Source organism: Phyllobates terribilis, unplaced genomic scaffold, assembly GCF_046119375.1.
Source record: "Phyllobates terribilis strain yellow unplaced genomic scaffold, ASM4611937v1 Scaffold_3__8_contigs__length_932513732, whole genome shotgun sequence".
Taxonomy (NCBI): domain Eukaryota; kingdom Metazoa; phylum Chordata; class Amphibia; order Anura; family Dendrobatidae; genus Phyllobates; species Phyllobates terribilis.
The window spans coordinates 237,726,046-237,746,669 of NW_027362763.1; positions in this window are offsets into that span (position 1 = coordinate 237,726,046).

The following is a 20,624-nucleotide window of genomic DNA, read 5'->3' on the forward strand; positions in this document are numbered from 1 at the left end:
CACTGCTAGAAGGCCAAATATTTTTTCAGAGCTAGATGCAGATATAAATTATTTTTAATTTGCAACCTGATGGAGGTCAGTATAGATGGACTAATAGAGAAAGTCCCAAACACTGCTAGAAGGCCAAATATTTTTTCAGAGCTAGATGCAGAAAAAAATTATATTCAGTTTGCAACCTGATGGAGGTCAGTATAGATGGACTAATAGAACAAGTCCCACACACAGCTAGAAGGCCAAATATTTTTTCAGAGGTAGATGCAGATAAAAATTATTTTTAATTTGCAGCCTGATGAAGGTCAGTATAGATGGACTAATAGAGAAAGTCCCACACACTGCTAGAAGGCCAAATATTTTTTCAGAGCTAGATGCAGACAAAAAATTATTTTGAATTTGCAACCTGATGGAGATCAGTATAGAAGGACTAATAGAGAAAGTTCCACACACTGCTAGAAGGCCAAATATTTTTTCAGAGCTAGATGCAGACAAAAAATTATTTTTAATTTGCAACCTGATGGAGGTCAGTATAGATGGACTAATAGAGAAAGTCCCACACACTGCTAGAAGGCCAAATATTTTTTCAGAGCTATATGCAGATATCAATTATTTTTAATTTGCAACCTGATGGAGGTCAGTATAGATGGACTAATAGAGAAAGTCCCACACACTGCTAGAAGGCCAAATATTTTTTCAGAGCTAGATGCAGAAAAAAATTATATTCAGTTTGCAACCTGATGGAGGTCAGTATAGATGGACTAATAGAACAAGTCCCACACACAGCTAGAAGCCCAAATATTTTTTCAGAGGTAGATGCAGAAAAAAATTATATTCAGTTTGCAACCTGATGGAGGTCTGTATAGATGGATTAATAGAACAAGTCCCACACACAGCTAGAAGCCCAATATTTTTTCAGAGGTAGATGCAGAAAAAAAATATATTCAGTTTGCAACCTGATGGAGGTCAGTATAGATGGACTAATAGAGAAAGTCCCACACACTGCTAGAAGGACAAATATTTTTTCAGAGCTAGATGCAGACAAAAAATTATTTTTAATTTGCAACCTGATGGAGGTCAGTATAGATGGACTAATAGAGAAAGTCCCACACACTGCTAGAAGGCCAAATATTTTTTCAGAGCTAGATGCAGATATAAATTGTTTTTAATTTGCAACCTGATGGAGGTCAGTATAGATGGACTAATAGAGAAAGTCCCACACACTGCTAGAAGGCCAAATATTTTTTCAGAGCTAGATGCAGAAAAAAATTATATTCAGTTTGCAACCTGATGGAGGTCAGTATAGATGGACTAATAGAACAAGTCCCACACACAGCTAGAAGGCCAAATATTTTTTCAGAGGTAGATGCAGATAAAAATTATTTTTAATTTGCAGCCTGATGAAGGTCAGTATAGATGGACTAATAGAGAAAGTCCCACACACTGCTAGAAGGCCAAATATTTTTTCAGAGCTAGATGCAGACAAAAAATTATTTTGAATTTGCAACCTGATGGAGATCAGTATAGAAGGACTAATAGAGAAAGTTCCACACACTGCTAGAAGGCCAAGTATTTTTTCAGAGCTAGATGCAGACAAAAAATTATTTTTAATTTGCAACCTGATGGAGGTCAGTATAGATGGACTAATAGAGAAAGTACCACACACTGCTAGAAGGCCAAATATTTTTTCAGAGCTAGATGCAGATAAAAATTATTTTTAATTTGCAACCTGATGGAGGTCAGTATAGATGGACTAATAGAGAAAGTCCCACACACTGCTAGAAGGCCAAATATTTTTTCAGAGCTAGATGCAGAAAAAAATTATATTCAGTTTGCAACCTGATGGAGGTCAGTATTGATGGACTAATAGAACAAGTCCCACACACAGCTAGAAGCCCAAATATTTTTTCAGAGGTAGAGGCAGAAAAAAATTATATTCAGTTTGCAAACTGATGGAGGTCTGTATAGATGGATTAATAGAACAAGTCCCACACACAGCTAGAAGCCCAATATTTTTTCAGAGGTAGATGCAGATAAAAAATATATTCAGTTTGCAACCTGATGGAGGTCAGTATAAATGAACTAATAGAGAAAGTCCCACACACTGCTAGAAGACCAAATATTTTTTCAGAGCTAGATGCAGACAAAAAATTATTTTGAATTTGCAACCTGATGGACGTCAGTATAGATGGACTAATAGAGAAAGTCCCACACACTGCTAGAAGGCCAAATATTTTTTCAGAGCTAGATGCAGATAAAAATTATTTTTAATTTGCAACCTTATGGAGGTCTGTATAGATGGACTAATAGAGAAAGTCCCACACACTGCTAGAAGGCCAAATATTTTTTCAGAGGTAGATGCAGAAAAAAATTATATTCAGTTTGCAACCTGATGGATGTCTGTATAGATGGATTAATAGAACAAGTCCCACACACAGTTTGAAGCCCAATATTTTTTCAGAGGTAGATGCAGAAAAAAAATATATTCAGTTTGCAACCTGATGGAGGACAGTATAGATGGACTAATAGAGAAAGTCCCACACACTGCTATAAGGCCAAATATTTTTTCAGTGCTAGATGCAGACAAAAAAATATTTTTAATTTGCAACCTGATGGAGGTCAGTATAGATGGACTAATAGAGAAAGTCCCACACACTGCTAGAAGGCCAAATATTTTTTCAGAGCTAGATGCAGAAAAAAATTATATTCAGTTTGCAACCTGATGGAGGTCAGTATAAATGGACTAATAGAACAAGTCCCACACACAGCTAGAAGCCCAAATATTTTTTCAGAGGTAGATGCAGAAAAAAATTATATTCAGTTTGCAACCTGATGGAGGTCTGTATAGATGGATTAATGGAACAAGTCCCACACACAGCTAGAAGCCCAATATTTTTTCAGAGGTAGATGCAGAAAAAAAATATATTCAGTTTGCAACCTGATGGAGGACAGTATAGATGGACTAATAGAGAAAGTCCCACACACTGCTATAAGGCCAAATATTTTTTCAGTGCTAGATGCAGACAAAAAATTATTTTTAATTTGCAACCTGATGGAGGTCAGTATAGATGGACTAATAGAGAAAGTCCCACACACTGCTAGAAGGCCAAATATTTTTTCAGAGCTAGATGCAGATATAAATTATTTTAAAATTGGCAACCTGATGGAGGTCAGTATAGATGGACTAATAGAGAAAGTCCCACACACTGCTAGAAGGCCAAATATTTTTTCAGAGCTAGATGCAGAAAGAAATTATATTCAGTTTGCAACCTGATGGAGGTCAGTATAGATGGACTAATAGAACAAGTCCCACACACAGCTAGAAGCCCAAATATTTTTTCAGAGGTAGATGCAGAAAAAAATTATATTCAGTTTGCAACCTGATGGAGGTCTGTATAGATGGATTAATAGAACAAGCCCCACACACAGCTAGAAGCCCAATATTTTTTCAGAGGTAGATGCAGAAAAAAAATATATTCAGTTTGCAACCTGATGGAGGTCAGTATAGATGGACTAATAGAGAAAGTCCCACACACTGCTAGAAGGCCAAATATTTTTTCAGAGCTAGATGCAGACAAAAAATTATTTTTAATTTGCAACCTGATGGAGGTCAGTATAGATGGACTAATAGAGAAAGTCCCACACACTGCTAGAAGGCCAAATATTTTTTCAGAGCTAGATGCAGATATAAATTATTTTTAATTTGCAACCTGATGGAGGTCAGTATAGATGGACTAATAGAGAAAGTCCCAAACACTGCTAGAAGGCCAAATATTTTTTCAGAGCTAGATGCAGAAAAAAATTATATTCAGTTTGCAACCTGATGGAGGTCAGTATAGATGGACTAATAGAACAAGTCCCACACACAGCTAGAAGGCCAAATATTTTTTCAGAGGTAGATGCAGATAAAAATTATTTTTAATTTGCAGCCTGATGAAGGTCAGTATAGATGGACTAATAGAGAAAGTCCCACACACTGCTAGAAGGCCAAATATTTTTTCAGAGCTAGATGCAGACAAAAAATTATTTTGAATTTGCAACCTGATGGAGATCAGTATAGAAGGACTAATAGAGAAAGTTCCACACACTGCTAGAAGGCCAAATATTTTTTCAGAGCTAGATGCAGACAAAAAATTATTTTTAATTTGCAACCTGATGGAGGTCAGTATAGATGGACTAATAGAGAAAGTCCCACACACTGCTAGAAGGCCAAATATTTTTTCAGAGCTATATGCAGATATCAATTATTTTTAATTTGCAACCTGATGGAGGTCAGTATAGATGGACTAATAGAGAAAGTCCCACACACTGCTAGAAGGCCAAATATTTTTTCAGAGCTAGATGCAGAAAAAAATTATATTCAGTTTGCAACCTGATGGAGGTCAGTATAGATGGACTAATAGAACAAGTCCCACACACAGCTAGAAGCCCAAATATTTTTTCAGAGGTAGATGCAGAAAAAAATTATATTCAGTTTGCAACCTGATGGAGGTCTGTATAGATGGATTAATAGAACAAGTCCCACACACAGCTAGAAGCCCAATATTTTTTCAGAGGTAGATGCAGAAAAAAAATATATTCAGTTTGCAACCTGATGGAGGTCAGTATAGATGGACTAATAGAGAAAGTCCCACACACTGCTAGAAGGACAAATATTTTTTCAGAGCTAGATGCAGACAAAAAATTATTTTTAATTTGCAACCTGATGGAGGTCAGTATAGATGGACTAATAGAGAAAGTCCCACACACTGCTAGAAGGCCAAATATTTTTTCAGAGCTAGATGCAGATATAAATTGTTTTTAATTTGCAACCTGATGGAGGTCAGTATAGATGGACTAATAGAGAAAGTCCCACACACTGCTAGAAGGCCAAATATTTTTTCAGAGCTAGATGCAGAAAAAAATTATATTCAGTTTGCAACCTGATGGAGGTCAGTATAGATGGACTAATAGAACAAGTCCCACACACAGCTAGAAGGCCAAATATTTTTTCAGAGGTAGATGCAGATAAAAATTATTTTTAATTTGCAGCCTGATGAAGGTCAGTATAGATGGACTAATAGAGAAAGTCCCACACACTGCTAGAAGGCCAAATATTTTTTCACAGCTAGATGCAGACAAAAAATTATTTTGAATTTGCAACCTGATGGAGATCAGTATAGAAGGACTAATAGAGAAAGTTCCACACACTGCTAGAAGGCCAAGTATTTTTTCAGAGCTAGATGCAGACAAAAAATTATTTTTAATTTGCAACCTGATGGAGGTCAGTATAGATGGACTAATAGAGAAAGTACCACACACTGCTAGAAGGCCAAATATTTTTTCAGAGCTAGATGCAGATAAAAATTATTTTTAATTTGCAACCTGATGGAGGTCAGTATAGATGGACTAATAGAGAAAGTCCCACACACTGCTAGAAGGCCAAATATTTTTTCAGAGCTAGATGCAGAAAAAAATTATATTCAGTTTGCAACCTGATGGAGGTCAGTATTGATGGACTAATAGAACAAGTCCCACACACAGCTAGAAGCCCAAATATTTTTTCAGAGGTAGAGGCAGAAAAAAATTATATTCAGTTTGCAAACTGATGGAGGTCTGTATAGATGGATTAATAGAACAAGTCCCACACACAGCTAGAAGCCCAATATTTTTTCAGAGGTAGATGCAGATAAAAAATATATTCAGTTTGCAACCTGATGGAGGTCAGTATAAATGAACTAATAGAGAAAGTCCCACACACTGCTAGAAGACCAAATATTTTTTCAGAGCTAGATGCAGACAAAAAATTATTTTGAATTTGCAACCTGATGGACGTCAGTATAGATGGACTAATAGAGAAAGTCCCACACACTGCTAGAAGGCCAAATATTTTTTCAGAGCTAGATGCAGATAAAAATTATTTTTAATTTGCAACCTTATGGAGGTCTGTATAGATGGACTAATAGAGAAAGTCCCACACACTGCTAGAAGGCCAAATATTTTTTCAGAGGTAGATGCAGAAAAAAATTATATTCAGTTTGCAACCTGATGGATGTCTGTATAGATGGATTAATAGAACAAGTCCCACACACAGTTTGAAGCCCAATATTTTTTCAGAGGTAGATGCAGAAAAAAAATATATTCAGTTTGCAACCTGATGGAGGACAGTATAGATGGACTAATAGAGAAAGTCCCACACACTGCTATAAGGCCAAATATTTTTTCAGTGCTAGATGCAGACAAAAAAATATTTTTAATTTGCAACCTGATGGAGGTCAGTATAGATGGACTAATAGAGAAAGTCCCACACACTGCTAGAAGGCCAAATATTTTTTCAGAGCTAGATGCAGAAAAAAATTATATTCAGTTTGCAACCTGATGGAGGTCAGTATAAATGGACTAATAGAACAAGTCCCACACACAGCTAGAAGCCCAAATATTTTTTCAGAGGTAGATGCAGAAAAAAATTATATTCAGTTTGCAACCTGATGGAGGTCTGTATAGATGGATTAATGGAACAAGTCCCACACACAGCTAGAAGCCCAATATTTTTTCAGAGGTAGATGCAGAAAAAAAATATATTCAGTTTGCAACCTGATGGAGGACAGTATAGATGGACTAATAGAGAAAGTCCCACACACTGCTATAAGGCCAAATATTTTTTCAGTGCTAGATGCAGACAAAAAATTATTTTTAATTTGCAACCTGATGGAGGTCAGTATAGATGGACTAATAGAGAAAGTCCCACACACTGCTAGAAGGCCAAATATTTTTTCAGATCTAGATGCAGATATAAATTATTTTTAATTTGCAACCTGATGGAGGTCAGTATAGATGGACTAATAGAGAAAGTCCCACACACTGCTAGAAGGCCAAATATTTTTTCAGAGCTAGATGCAGAAAGAAATTATATTCAGTTTGCAACCTGATGGAGGTCAGTATAGATGGACTAATAGAACAAGTCCCACACACAGCTAGAAGCCCAAATATTTTTTCAGAGGTAGATGCAGAAAAAAATTATATTCAGTTTGCAACCTGATGGAGGTCTGTATAGATGGATTAATAGAACAAGTCCCACACACAGCTAGAAGCCCAATATTTTTTCAGAGGTAGATGCAGAAAAAAAATATATTCAGATTGCAACCTGATGGAGGTCAGTATAGATGGACTAATAGAGAAAGTCCCACACACTGCTAGAAGGCCAAATATTTTTTCAGAGCTAGATGCAGATATAAATTATTTTTAATTTGCAACCTGATGGAGGTCAGTATAGATGGACTAATAGAGAAAGTCCCACACACTGCTAGAAGGCCAAATATTTTTTCAGAGCTAGATGCAGAAAAAAATTATATTCAGTTTGCAACCTGATGGAGGTCAGTATAGATGGACTAATAGAACAAGTACCACACACAGCTAGAAGGCCAAATATTTTTTCAGAGGTAGATGCTGATAAAAATTATTTTTAATTTGCAGCCTGATGGAGGTCAGTATAGATGGGCTAATAGAGAAAGTCCCACACACTGCTAGAAGGCCAAATATTTTTTCAGAGCTAGATGCAGACAAAAAATTATTTTGAATTTGCAACCTGATGGAGATCAGTATAGAAGGACTAATAGAGAAAGTCCCACACACTGCTAGAAGGCCAAATATTTTTTCAGAGCTAGATGCAGACAAAAAATTATTTTTAATTTGCAACCTGATGGAGGTCAGTATAGATGGACTAATAGAGAAAGTCCCACACACTGCTAGAAGGCCAAATATTTTTTCAGAGCTAGATGCAGATAAAAATTATTTTTAATTTGCAACCTGATGGAGGTCAGTATAGATGGACTAATAGAGAAAGTCCCACACACTGCTAGAAGGCCAAATATTTTTTCAGAGCTAGATGCAGAAAAAAATTATATTCAGTTTGCAACCTGATGGAGGTCAGTATTGATGGACTAATAGAACAAGTCCCACACACAGCTAGAAGCCCAAATATTTTTTCAGAGGTAGATGCAGAAAAAAATTATATTCAGTTTGCAAACTGATGGAGGTCTGTATAGATGGATTAATAGAACAAGTCCCACACACAGCTAGAAGCCCAATATTTTTTCAGAGGTAGATGCAGATAAAAAATATATTCAGTTTGCAACCTGATGGAGGTCAGTATAAATGAACTAATAGAGAAAGTCCCACACACTGCTAGAAGACCAAATATTTTTTCAGAGCTAGATGCAGACAAAAAATTATTTTTAATTTGCAACCTGATGGACGTCAGTATAGATGGACTAATAGAGAAAGTCCCACACACTGCTAGAAGGCCAAATATTTTTTCAGAGCTAGATGCAGAAAAAAATTATATTCAGTTTGCAACCTGATGGAGGTCAGTATAGATGGACTAATAGAACAAGTCCCACACACAGCTAGAAGGCCAAATATCTTTTCAGAGCTAGATGCTGACAAAAAATTATTTTTAATTTGCAACCTGATGGAGGTCAGTATAGATGGACTAATAGATAAAGTCCCACACACTGCTAGAAGGCCAAATATTTTTTCAGAGCTAGATGCAGAAAAAAATTATATTCAGTTTGCAAACTGATGGAGGTCTGTATAGATGGATTAATAGAACAAGTCCCACACACAGCTAGAAGCCCAATATTTTTTCAGAGGTAGATGCAGAAAAAAAATATATTCAGTTTGCAACCTGATGGAGGTCAGTATAGATGGACTAAGAGAGAAAGTCCCACACACTGCTAGAAGGCCAAATATTTTTTCAGATCTAGATGCAGACAAAAAATTATTTTTAATTTGCAACCTGATGGAGGTCAGTATAGATGGACTAATAGAGAAAGTCCCACACACTTCTAGAAGGCCAAATATTTTTTCAGAGCTAGATGCAGATAAAAATTATTTTTAATTTGCAACCTGATGGAGGTCAGTATAGATGGACTAATAGAGAAAGTCCCACACACTGCTAGAAGGCCAAATATTTTTTCAGAGGTAGATGCAGAAAAAAATTATATTCAGTTTGCAAACTGATGGAGGTCTGTATAGATGGATTAATAGAACAAGTCCCACTCACAGCTAGAAGCCCAATATTTTTTCAGAGGTAGATGCAGAAAAAAAATATATTCAGTTTGCAACCTGATGGAGGTCAGTATAGATGGACTAAGAGAGAAAGTCCCACACACTGCTAGAAGGCCAAATATTTTTTCAGAGCTAGATGCAGACAAAAAATTATTTTTAATTTGCAACCTGATGGAGGTCAGTATAGATGGACTAATAGAGGAAGTCCCACACACTGCTAGAAGGCCAAATATTTTTTCAGAGCTAGATGCAAAAAAAAATTATATTCAGTTTGCAACCTGATGGAGGTCAGTATAGATGGACTAATAGAACAAGTCCCACACACAGCTAGAAGGCCAACTATTTTTTCAGACCTAGATGCAGAAAAAAAAATATTTTTAATTTGCAACCTGATGGAGGTCAGTATAGATGGACTAATAGAGAAAGTCCCACACACTGCTAGAAGGCCAAATATTTTTTCAGAGCTAGATGCAGATAAAAATTATTTTTAATTTGCAACCTGATGGAGGTCAGTATAGATGGACTAATAGAGAAAGTCCCACACACTGCTAGAAGGCCAAATATTTTTTCAGAGCTAGATGCAGAAAAAAATTATATTCAATTTGCAACCTGATGGAGGTCTGTATAGATGGATTAATAGAACAAGTCCCACACACAGCTAGAAGCCCAAATATTTTTTCAGAGGTAGATGCAGAAAAAAATTATATTCAGTTTGCAACCTGATGGAGGTCTGTATGGATGGATTAATAGAACAAGTCCCACACACAGCTAGAAGCTCAATATTTTTTCAGAGCTAGATGCAGAAAAAAAATATATTTAGTTTGCAACCTGATGGAGGTCAGTATAGATGGACTAATAGAGAAAGTCCCACACACTGCTAGAAGGCCAAATATTTTTTCAGAGCTAGATGCAGATAAAAATTATTTTTAATTTGCAACCTGATGGAGGTCAGTATAGATGGACTAATAGAGAAAGTCCCACACACTGCTAGAAGGCCAAATATTTTTTCAGAGCTAGATGCAGAAAAAAATTATATTCAGTTTGCAACCTGATGGAGGTCAGTATAGATGGACTAATAGAACAAGTCCCACACACAGCTAGAAGCCCAAATATTTTTTCAGAGGTAGATGCAGAAAAAAATTATATTCAATTTGCAAACTGATGGAGGTCTGTATAGATGGATTAATAGAACAAGTCCCACACACAGCTAGAAGCCCAAATATTTTTTCAGAGGTAGATGCAGAAAAAAATTATATTCAGTTTGCAACCTGATGGAGGTCTGTATAGATGGATTAATAGAACAAGTCCCACACACAGCTAGAAGCTCAATATTTTTTCAGAGCTAGATGCAGAAAAAAAATATATTCAGTTTGCAACCTGATGGAGGTCAGTATAGATGGACAGAGAAAGTCCCACACACTGCTAGAAGGCCAAATATTTTTTCAGAGCTAGATGCAGATATAAATTATTTTTAATTTGCAACCTGATGGAGGTCAGTATAGATGGACTAATAGAGAAAGTCCCACACACTGCTAGAAGGCCAAATATTTTTTCAGAGCTAGATGCAGAAAAAAATTATATTCAGTTTGCAACCTGATGGAGGTCAGTATAGATGGACTAATAGAACAAGTCCCACACACAGCTAGAAGCCCAAATATTTTTTCAGAGGTAGATGCAGAAAAAAATTATATTCAGTTTGCAACCTGATGGAGGTCTGTATAGATGGATTAATAGAACAAGTCCCACACACAGCTAGAAGCCCAATATTTTTTCAGAGGTAGATGCAGAAAAAAAATATATTCAGTTTGCAACCTGATGGAGGTCAGTATAGATGGACTAATAGAGAAAGTCCCACACATTGCTAGAAGGCCAAATATTTTTTCAGAGCTAGATGCAGACAAAAAATTATTTTTAATTTGCAATCTGATGGAGGTCAGTATAGATGGACTAATAGAGAAAGTCCCACACACTGCTAGAAGGCCAAATATTTTTTCAGAGCTAGATGCAGATATAAATTATTTTTAATTTGCAACCTGATGGAGGTCAGTATAGATGGACTAATAGAGAAAGTCCCACACACTGCTAGAAGGCCAAATATTTTTTCAGAGCTAGATGCAGAAAAAAATTATATTCAGTTTGCAACCTGATGGAGGTCAGTATAGATGGACTAATAGAACAAGTCCCACACACAGCTAGAAGGCCAAATATTTTTTCAGAGGTAGATGCAGATAAAAATTATTTTTAATTTGCAGCCTGATGGAGGTCAGTATAGATGGACTAATAGAGAAAGTCCCACACACTGCTAGAAGGCCAAATATTTTTTCAGAGCTAGATGCAGACAAAAAATTATTTTGAATTTGCAACCTGATGGAGGTCAGTATAGATGGACTAATAGAGAAAGTCCCACACACTGCTAGAAGGCCAAATATTTTTTCAGAGCTAGATGCAGATAAAAATTATTTTTAATTTGCAACCTGATGGAGGTCAGTATAGATGGACTAATAGAGAAAGTCCAACACACTGCTAGAAGGCCAAATATTTTTTCAGAGCTAGATGCAGAAAAAAATTATATTCAGTTTGCAACCTGATGGAGGTCAGTATAGATCGACTAATAGAACAAGTCCCACACACAGCTAGAAGCCCAAATATTTTTTCAGAGGTAGATGCAGATAAAAATTATTTTTAATTTGCAACCTAATGGAGGTCAGTATAGATGGACTAATAGAGAAAGTCCCACACACTGCTAGAAGGCCAAATATTTTTTCAGAGCTAGATGCAGACAAAAAATTATTTTGAATTTGCAGCGTGATGGAGGTCAGTATAGATGGACTAATAGAACAAGTCCCACACACTGCTAGAAGGCCAAATATTTTTTCAGAGCTAGATGCAAAAAAAAATTATATTCAGTTTGCAACCTGATGGAGGTCAGTATAGATGGACTAATAGAACAAGTCCCACACACTGCTAGAAGCCCAAATATTTTTTCAGAGCTAGATGCAGAAAAAAATTATATTCAATTTGCAACCTGATGGAGGTCAGTATAGATGGACTAATAGAATGATGCTATGCCCAAAAGATTTTACTTCACTAGGTGCAGTAAAAAAATTGGTATTCTATACACAGGTGGTATATCTTGCAACACAGATAGGCTACTCCACTGACTAACACACTCTGCAATAGGCCAAAAAGGATTAGCTTTGCTAGATTCAGCCAAATGCTGTGAAAAAAACTTGCACAGCACTGGCACAGACCTGCCTGGCAAAAACTGATAGGAACTGATGTAACCTAGTCTTGAAAAGGACTGCAATTACAATTAGTCTTTACTCCCACAATCTATCTATTTAAGAGCACAGACCTGCCTGATAAAAGTCGTAGGAAATGCTGTAACCTAGTCCTTAAAAGGACTGCAATCACAACTATTCCCTACTCCCAAGCTATCTGTAGATTTGTGCGAAAATTGGCTTGAAATTAACAAGGTATAGCGCACACAGCAACAGCGGTGCCGTCTAACACGCAGCTGCAGCAGTGAGAAAATGGTGGCAATGGGGAAAATGGCTTGGTCTTATAGGGCAAGGACATGTGACATACACTGCCAATGACACATGCCTTTGCTTGTGTGAAGAAAAGCACTTCGCTCCGTGTGTGCGCTGCTGATAGGCTGACAGATTGCACCTCCCACTGTAAATGCGGGAAAGAGAAAAAAAAATTGAGATCTTCATTACTCCTGCAGAGATCCATCCCCTGCCCCTCCCCCCACCCCGCTGTACACTCAAACTGCGTATTAACATTAATTTTCATCATTACTGAGAAAAAATCCAGTTATGATTTTGGTGCACGAACAGTTATCGAACATAACCTCGAACAGCCGAATTTTTCTCAAATCGTTCGTGTTCGCCGAACGGCTCGAACACCGCCCAAAACAACTCGAATTTGAGATTGGCGAACAGTTCGAGTAGAACAACGCTCATCTCTACTAATATCCATCCCAGGTATATCAGGCAGGCAGGCAGGCTGTATAGGAGACGCAGTGGTTATACCAGCAAACCCTGCATTACAGTCCTGTGTGCTGCTCCTGTTGCTGAAATTGCTGGACTTAGCTCCAGGTCCCGGGGGCCAGGAAAAATCCTTTTTTTTTATCTAAATCTCCTTTTTTTTTCCTCCTTCACAATGTACAAATACCCATCTTATTAACCTTTTGATGCCTCCCCCCCCCAAAAAAAAAGCGTGCCTCTGATTTTTCAGACACAAATATATCTGTTGAAAATAGTCTGGTGTAGGCCAGAGAAATAGAAGTGTGGTTTTGCAGTTCTATGGGCCATTTGTATCTAAAAAAAACAGTCTGAGTGTGTCGCTCACTGTTCAGCCGCAAATATATATATTTAAAAAAGTCTGCTATACACCAGTAAATTATTACTGTGGTTTTGCTGTTCCACGGTAAAACATCTCTATTATCCTGTTTTTGGCATTTTTTGCTGTATAAAAATAATAATAGTGTCTCCCTGATTTTTCAGACACAAATATATCTGTTGAAAATAGTCTGGTGTAGGCCAGAGAGACAGAAATGTGCTTTTGCTGTTCCACGGTAAAAAATCTCTATTATCCTGCTTTTAGCATTTTTTACTGTAAAAAAAAAAAAAATAATAGTGTCTCCCTGATTTTTCAGACACAAATATATCTGTTGAAAATAGTCTGGTGTAGGCCCGAGAAATACAAGTGTGGTTTTGCAGTTCAACGGTACAAACCTCTGTATTATCCACTTTTGGGCCATTTGTATCTAAAAAAAACAGTTTGAGTGTGTCGCTCACTGTTCAGCCGCAAATATATATATATTTTAAAAAGCCTGGTATATACCAGTAAATTATAACTGTGGTTTTGCTGTTCCACAGTAAAAAATCTCTATTATCCTGATTTGCCATTTTTTGCCATAAAAAATAAATAGTGTCTCCTGATTGTTCAGACACAAATCTATCTGTTGAAAATAGTCTGGTGTAGGCCCGAGAAATACAAGTGTGGCTTTGCAGTTTCACGGTTCAAACCTCTGTATTATCCACTTTTGGGCCATTTGTATCTAAAAAAAACAGTTTGAGTGTGTCGCTCACTGTTCAGCCGCAAATATCTCTATTTAAAAAAGTGTGGTATACCCCAGTAAACAATAACTGTGGTTTTGCCATCCCATGGTAAAAAATCTCTATTATTCAGGTTTTGGTAGTTTTTTCCGTAAAGAAAAACAGTAGTGTCTCCTGACTGTTGTCACACAAAAATATATCTGTTGAAAATAGTCTTGTGTAGGCCCGACATCCCAGTGTGGTTTCGCAGTTCCACGGGTCAAATCGCTGTACTATCCAGTTTTGGGCCTTTGGTATCTAAAAAAAAAGCAGTTTGAGTGTGTCGCTCACTGTTCAGCCGCAAATATCTCTATTTAAAAAAGTGTGGTATACCCCAGTAAACAATAACTGTGGTTTTCCTCTTCCACGGTTCTAATCTACTCTTTATTACCCTTTTTCCATTGATAGTGCAAGTGTAAGCTATTTTACTTCATTTACAATGGGCAAGGCGCGTGGCAAGGGATGTGGAAGTGGACGTTCTGGTCATGGTTCGTGCAGAGGACGGGGCCGTGGCCAAGGTGAAAATGTGCCACAACCAACAGCCACATCTTCTCGCTACCACTTCTTGACCGAATTACTAGGGAAGCACAGAACAACACCAGTATTGAGAACTGATCAGTGTGAACAGGTTATTAATTGGATAGCAGACAATACTTCCAGTTACCTGGGCACCACCACCTCCGGTCTGTCTTCCACACGGTCAACTCTTAGTAGCCGTGAGTCTCGACTGCATACTCCTCCTCACCCTGATGCTCCTTCCTCCCACCATGCCCAGTGTCATCAGACAGCAAGTGATCCCACACTTGGACACTCTGAAGAGCTGTTCACTGGTCCATTTCCATATTTGGGCCCCTCGCCTGATACGCTTGAAGTGGTGGAAGAGGAGATCCCATGTTGCGATGCCCAAATATTTGAACAGCCATGGCCACAGGAAGACGACATTGGCAATCTGTCACAAGAGGTGGACGATGACGAGACACAATTGCCAGGAAGTGAGGAGGAGGATCGTGGTGCGCAAGTGGAAGAGGAGGAGGTGGTGGATGATCTAGTAACTGACCCAACGTGGAAGGAGGACATGCAGAGTGAGGCCAGCAGCACACAGGGGGAGGGAGGCAGAGTACCCCAACAGGCAGGAAGAAGCAGTGTGGTGACCGCAGACAGAAGGCAGGCAACCGTTCCCCGTAACACCAACACGAGGGACGTTGCCAGTACAAGCGGTAGGTCTTCCAGAGTCTGGAATTTTTTTAAAGACTCTGCTGATAACCCCAAAAAGGCCATATGTTCCACCTGCCATGCCAGCATCAGCAGGGGTGACAAAACTACCAGCCTGACCACCACCAGCATGATCAGGCACATGGCAGCAAAGCACTCGACTTTGTGGGGTGAAACCCAGGGTCCACGACTAGTGTCAGCGGGTGTCACCACTGCTTCTTCCACTCTTGTGCGTGCAATAGAACCCCCTGTTGTGTGTGCAAGGCAATCCCCTGTCCATACTGCATGTAAAGATGCCCCCTCCTCTCAGTCTTCACTTGTTATGGCAGTTTCTCAAGAAACAGCATCAACGTCCACGTCCACGTCCCACCGCAGCGTTCAATTGTCCATATCCCAGACCTTTGAACGAAAGCAGAAATTCGAAGCTAACGCCACACAGGCCACAGTCCTAAATTCGCACATTTCACGACTGCTTGCATTGGAAATGCTGCCTTTTAGGCTGGTGGAGACGGAATCCTTCCGCAATCTTATGGCGGTGGCCGTCCCTCGGTACTCGGTCCCCAGCCGACACTATTTTGCCCGGTGTGCCATCCCCGCACTACACAAGCACGTGTCCCAAAGCATCTGCCATGCCCTCAACAACGCAGTTACTGGGAGAGTCCACCTGACAACGGACACGTTGACAAGTGCTTATGGCCAGGGACGGTACATCTCTCTGACGGCACAATGGGTAAACATAGTGGAAGCCGGGACCCAGTCGGACCTTGGGACGGAACACATCCTCTCCACACCGAGGATTGCGGGCCCTATGTCAGTCAGAGTTGCCCCCACAGTGTACAGCTCCTGCGCATCCTCCTCCTCCTCCTCCTCCTCATGTTCAGCCTCCATCTCAGATATCACCACATCAGTTACAAGCTGGAAGCATTGCAGTACTGCCTCCGCCAAGCGGCAACAGGCTGCGCTGAAGCTCATAAGCTTAGGTGATAAACCTCACACTGCTTGTGAGTTGTGGACAGCTGTGAAAGAGCAGGCTGATCTGTGGCTGAGACCGCTAAACCTACCTCCCGGCATGGTCATGTGTGACAATGGCCGTAACCTGGTGGCGACTCTGAGGCGAGGTGAGATCACACACGTACCATGCCTGGCTCATGTGCTTAACCTCGTGGTTCAGCGGTTTCTTAAATTGTACCCCGAGATGCCAGATCTGCTCGTGAAAGTACGCCGCCTGTCAGCTCATTTTCGCAAGTCGGCTACAGCTTCCGCCGCCCTTACTGTGTTGCAGCAGCGTTTGCAGCTTCCGGCACACCGACTGGTGTGTGATGTCCCCACACGTTGGAACTCTACCCTCCACATGTTGCAAAGGATTTGTGAGCAGAAGAGAGCAGTTGTGGAGTACCAGCTGCAACAAGGCCGTCGATATTCAGGTCAGACTACACACATAAGACCTCAGGAGTGGACCTGGATGTCTGACATATGTACCATCCTGACAAACTTTGAGGAGGCCACCAAGATGGTGAGTGGCGATGACGCCATCATTAGTGTCAGCATCCCACTTGTCTGTCTTTTGCAACGCTCTCTGCAGAGAATTAAAGAGGAGGCATTGCAGCCAGAGTATGATGAGATGGATCAAGAAGCCGTAGCGGGCGATTACACACAGCCCAGCCTCATCTCATCCCAACGTGCATTGGGGGACAATGAGGGAGAGGAGGAGGAGGAGGAGGAGGAGGAAGAACAGGAGCTGCTATCATGCGTTGTAGATGGTAGTACCTGTACAAGTGTCATACCGTCGGTTCAGCGTGGGTGGCCTGAGGACAGGGGGGAGGAGGAAGAGGAGGAGGAAAGCATGGTCAGTAGTCATCTTGGTGAGGACACGGAAATCTTACCCGTTACCAGTCTGGCACGCATGGCTAAATTTATGTTACGCTGCCTTAACCGTGACCCTCGCGTTGTCAAAATGTTGGGTGACAGTCATTACTGGTTGGTGACACTTGTAGACCCCCGCTACAAGGAGAAGTTTCACTCTCTTATTCCTGAGGTGGAGAGGTCTACAAAAATGAGGCAATACCAGAAGGCCCTTGCTGCAGAACTATTAAAAAAATTCCCATCTGAACACGCTAGCGGCAGAGGTCACAGTTCGTTGCCCAACCAAGGCGTACAGGCGAGAGAGATGCAACTCCAATCCAGCAGAGGCAGGGGAACACTGTCAACGTTCTGGGACAGTTTTCTGACACCCGCCCAGCTTACAGGCCCTGAGGCGCGGGGTACTCTCACAAGGAGTGGAAAGTTTCAAAAGATGGTGAGGGAGTACCTTGCCGATCGTACCAGCGTCCTCCGTGATTCCTCTGTGCCTTTTAATTATTGGGTATCCAAGCTGGACACTTGGAATTAACTCGCTCTCTGCGCCTTGGAGGTCCTGGCCTGCCCTGCCGCTAGCGTGTTATCGGAGCGTGTTTTTAGTGCCGCTGGGGGAATTATAACTGATAAGTGCACTCGCCTGTCAACTGACAATGCTGACAAGCTGACCCTTATCAAAATGAACAAGGGCTGGATTGGGCCAGACTTCTCATCACCACCAAATGACAGCAGAGTAACATAAAGTCAAATCCACTGTGTTATTTTGGGAGGTGTATTCACATGCACCGCTTCACACCCACACATGGGTATACGCTTCCTCGTTTCGGCTGTTTAATCTTCTTCTCCTTATCCTCAGCCTCCACCACCACTATACCACCAGGGAGCCAGCATTGCAAGTTCATCCGTCCTAATTTTTGGCAGCTTTTGCTGGGAAAGCATAAGCAAATACTATGGGACACCCACTCCCCAATAATGGGACTTATGTTTGTAATATGCTGTACTGCATGGCTCTTGTAAGGGGCATTGCAAGTTGCTCCATCCTAATTTTTGGCAGCTTTTGCTGGGAAAGCATAAGCAAATACTATGGGAGACCCACTCCCCAATAATGGGACTTATGTTTGTAATATGCTGTACTGCATGGCTCTTGTAAGGGGCATTGCAAGTTGCTCCATCCTAATTTTTGGCAGCTTTTGCTTGCACGGCATAAGCAAATACTATGGGAGACCCACTCCCCAATAATGGGACTTATGTTTGTAATATGCTTTACTGTATGGCTCTTGTAAGGGGCATTGCAAGTTGCTCCGTCCTAATTTTTGGCAGCTTTTGCTGGGAAAGCATAAGCAAATACTATGGGAGACCCACTCCCCAATAATGGGACTTATGTTTGTAATATGCTGTACTGCATGGCTCTTGTAAGGGGCATTGCAAGTTGCTCCGTCCTAATTTTTGGCAGCTTTTGTTTGCAAGGCATAAGCAAATACTATGGGACACCCACTCCCCAATAATGGGACTTATGTTTGTAATATGCTGTACTGCATGGCTCTTGTAAGGGGCATTGCTAGTTGCTCCGTCCTAATTTTTGGCTGCTTTTGCTGGGAAACCATAAGCAAATACTATGGGAGACCCACTCCCCAATAATGGGACTTATGTTTGTAATATGCTGTACTGCATGGCTCTTGTAAGGGGCATTGCAAGTTGCTCCATCCTAATTTTTGGCAGCTTTTGCTGGGAAACCATAAGCAAATACTATGGGAGACCCACTCCCCAATAATGGGACTTATGTTTGTAATATGCTGTACTGCATGGCTCTTGTAAGGGGCATTGCAAGTTGCTCCGTCCTAATTTTTGGCTGCTTTTGCTGGGAAACCATAAGCAAATACTATGGGAGACCCACTCCCCAATAATGGGACTTATGTTTGTAATATGCTGTACTGCATGGCTCTTGTAAGGGGCATTGCAAGTTGCTCCGTCCTAATTTTTGGCAGCTTTTGCTTGCATGGCATAAGCAAATACTTCGGGACACCCACTCCCCAATAATGGGCCTTATGTTTGTAATATACTGTACTGCATGGCTCTTGTAAGGGGCATTGCAAGTTGCTCCATTCTAATTTTTGGCAGCTTTTGCTGGGAAAGCATAAGCAAATACTATGGGAGACCCACTCCCCAATAATGGGACTTATGTTTGTAATATGCTGTACTGCATGGCTCTTGTAAGGGGCATTGCAAGTTGCTCCGTCCTAATTTTTGGCAGCTTTTGCTGGGAAAGCATAAGCAAATACTATGGGAGACCCACTCCCCAATAATGGGACTTATGTTTGTAATATGCTGTACTGCATGGCTCTTGTAAGGGGCATTGCAATTTGCTCCGTCCTAATTTTTGGCAGCTTTTGCTGGGAAAGCATAAGCAAATACTATGGGAGACCCACTCCCCAATAATGGGACTTATGTTTGTAATATGCTGTACTGCATGGCTCTTGTAAGGGGCATTGCAAGTTGCTCCGTCCTAATTTTTGGCAGCTTTTGCTTGCAAGGCATAAGCAAATACTATGGGACACCCACTCCCCAATAATGGGACTTATGTTTGTAATATGCTGTACTGCATGGCTCTTGTAAGGGGCATTGCAAGTTGCTCCATCCTAATTTTTGGCAGCTTTTGCTGGGAAAGCATAAGCAAATACTATGGGAGACCCACTCCCCAATAATGGGACTTATGTTTGTAATATGCTGTACTGCATGGCTCTTGTAAGGGGCATTGCAAGTTGCTCCGTCCTAATTTTTGGCAGCTTTTGCTTGCAAGGCATAAGCAAATACTATGGGACACCCACTCCCCAATAATGGGACTTATGTTTGTAATATGCTGTACTGCATGTGACGCGCCCCCTGGGCCGTGTGTACACGTGTGTGGGATACCCGGTGCCGGGTCTCTGGGGTCTGTAGTCTCCGTGGCGGTGACCCGGTCCCGTGGCTCAGGCTGGTCAAACCAGTGGCAGTCTTTCTTAGGTTTTGAGGTTAATTATCCGACTGCGCCACCCGTGGATTGCGGTCAGGGAGTACCACCGCTGCGAGGCAGACCGCTGAGGCTGGTGTTGTGTGCGCAGCATAGAACGGGATAACTCCCCCCGGGAGGAGTATAGCCTCAGGGCAGTGAGTGTGGATGATGGGGGTGATGGTGCACGAGCGCAGCAGGAACGACTCAGAGTCTTTGCAGTGCAGTTCAGGGTCTTTACTGATGATTATAAGGCAGACCCTCCCGGGAGTACTGGCTAGCATAAGAGGCCTGGTCAGTCTGTGAGCAAGCAGGAGTTCCCCGGGCCAGGTGGAGTTGTAGGCCTCCCCGTCTGTCTGCACTCTTCCTGGCTACCTTGCTGTAAGCGGGTAGAAGTAGCCCACGTCCCTGAGTGTACCGTGTAGTGC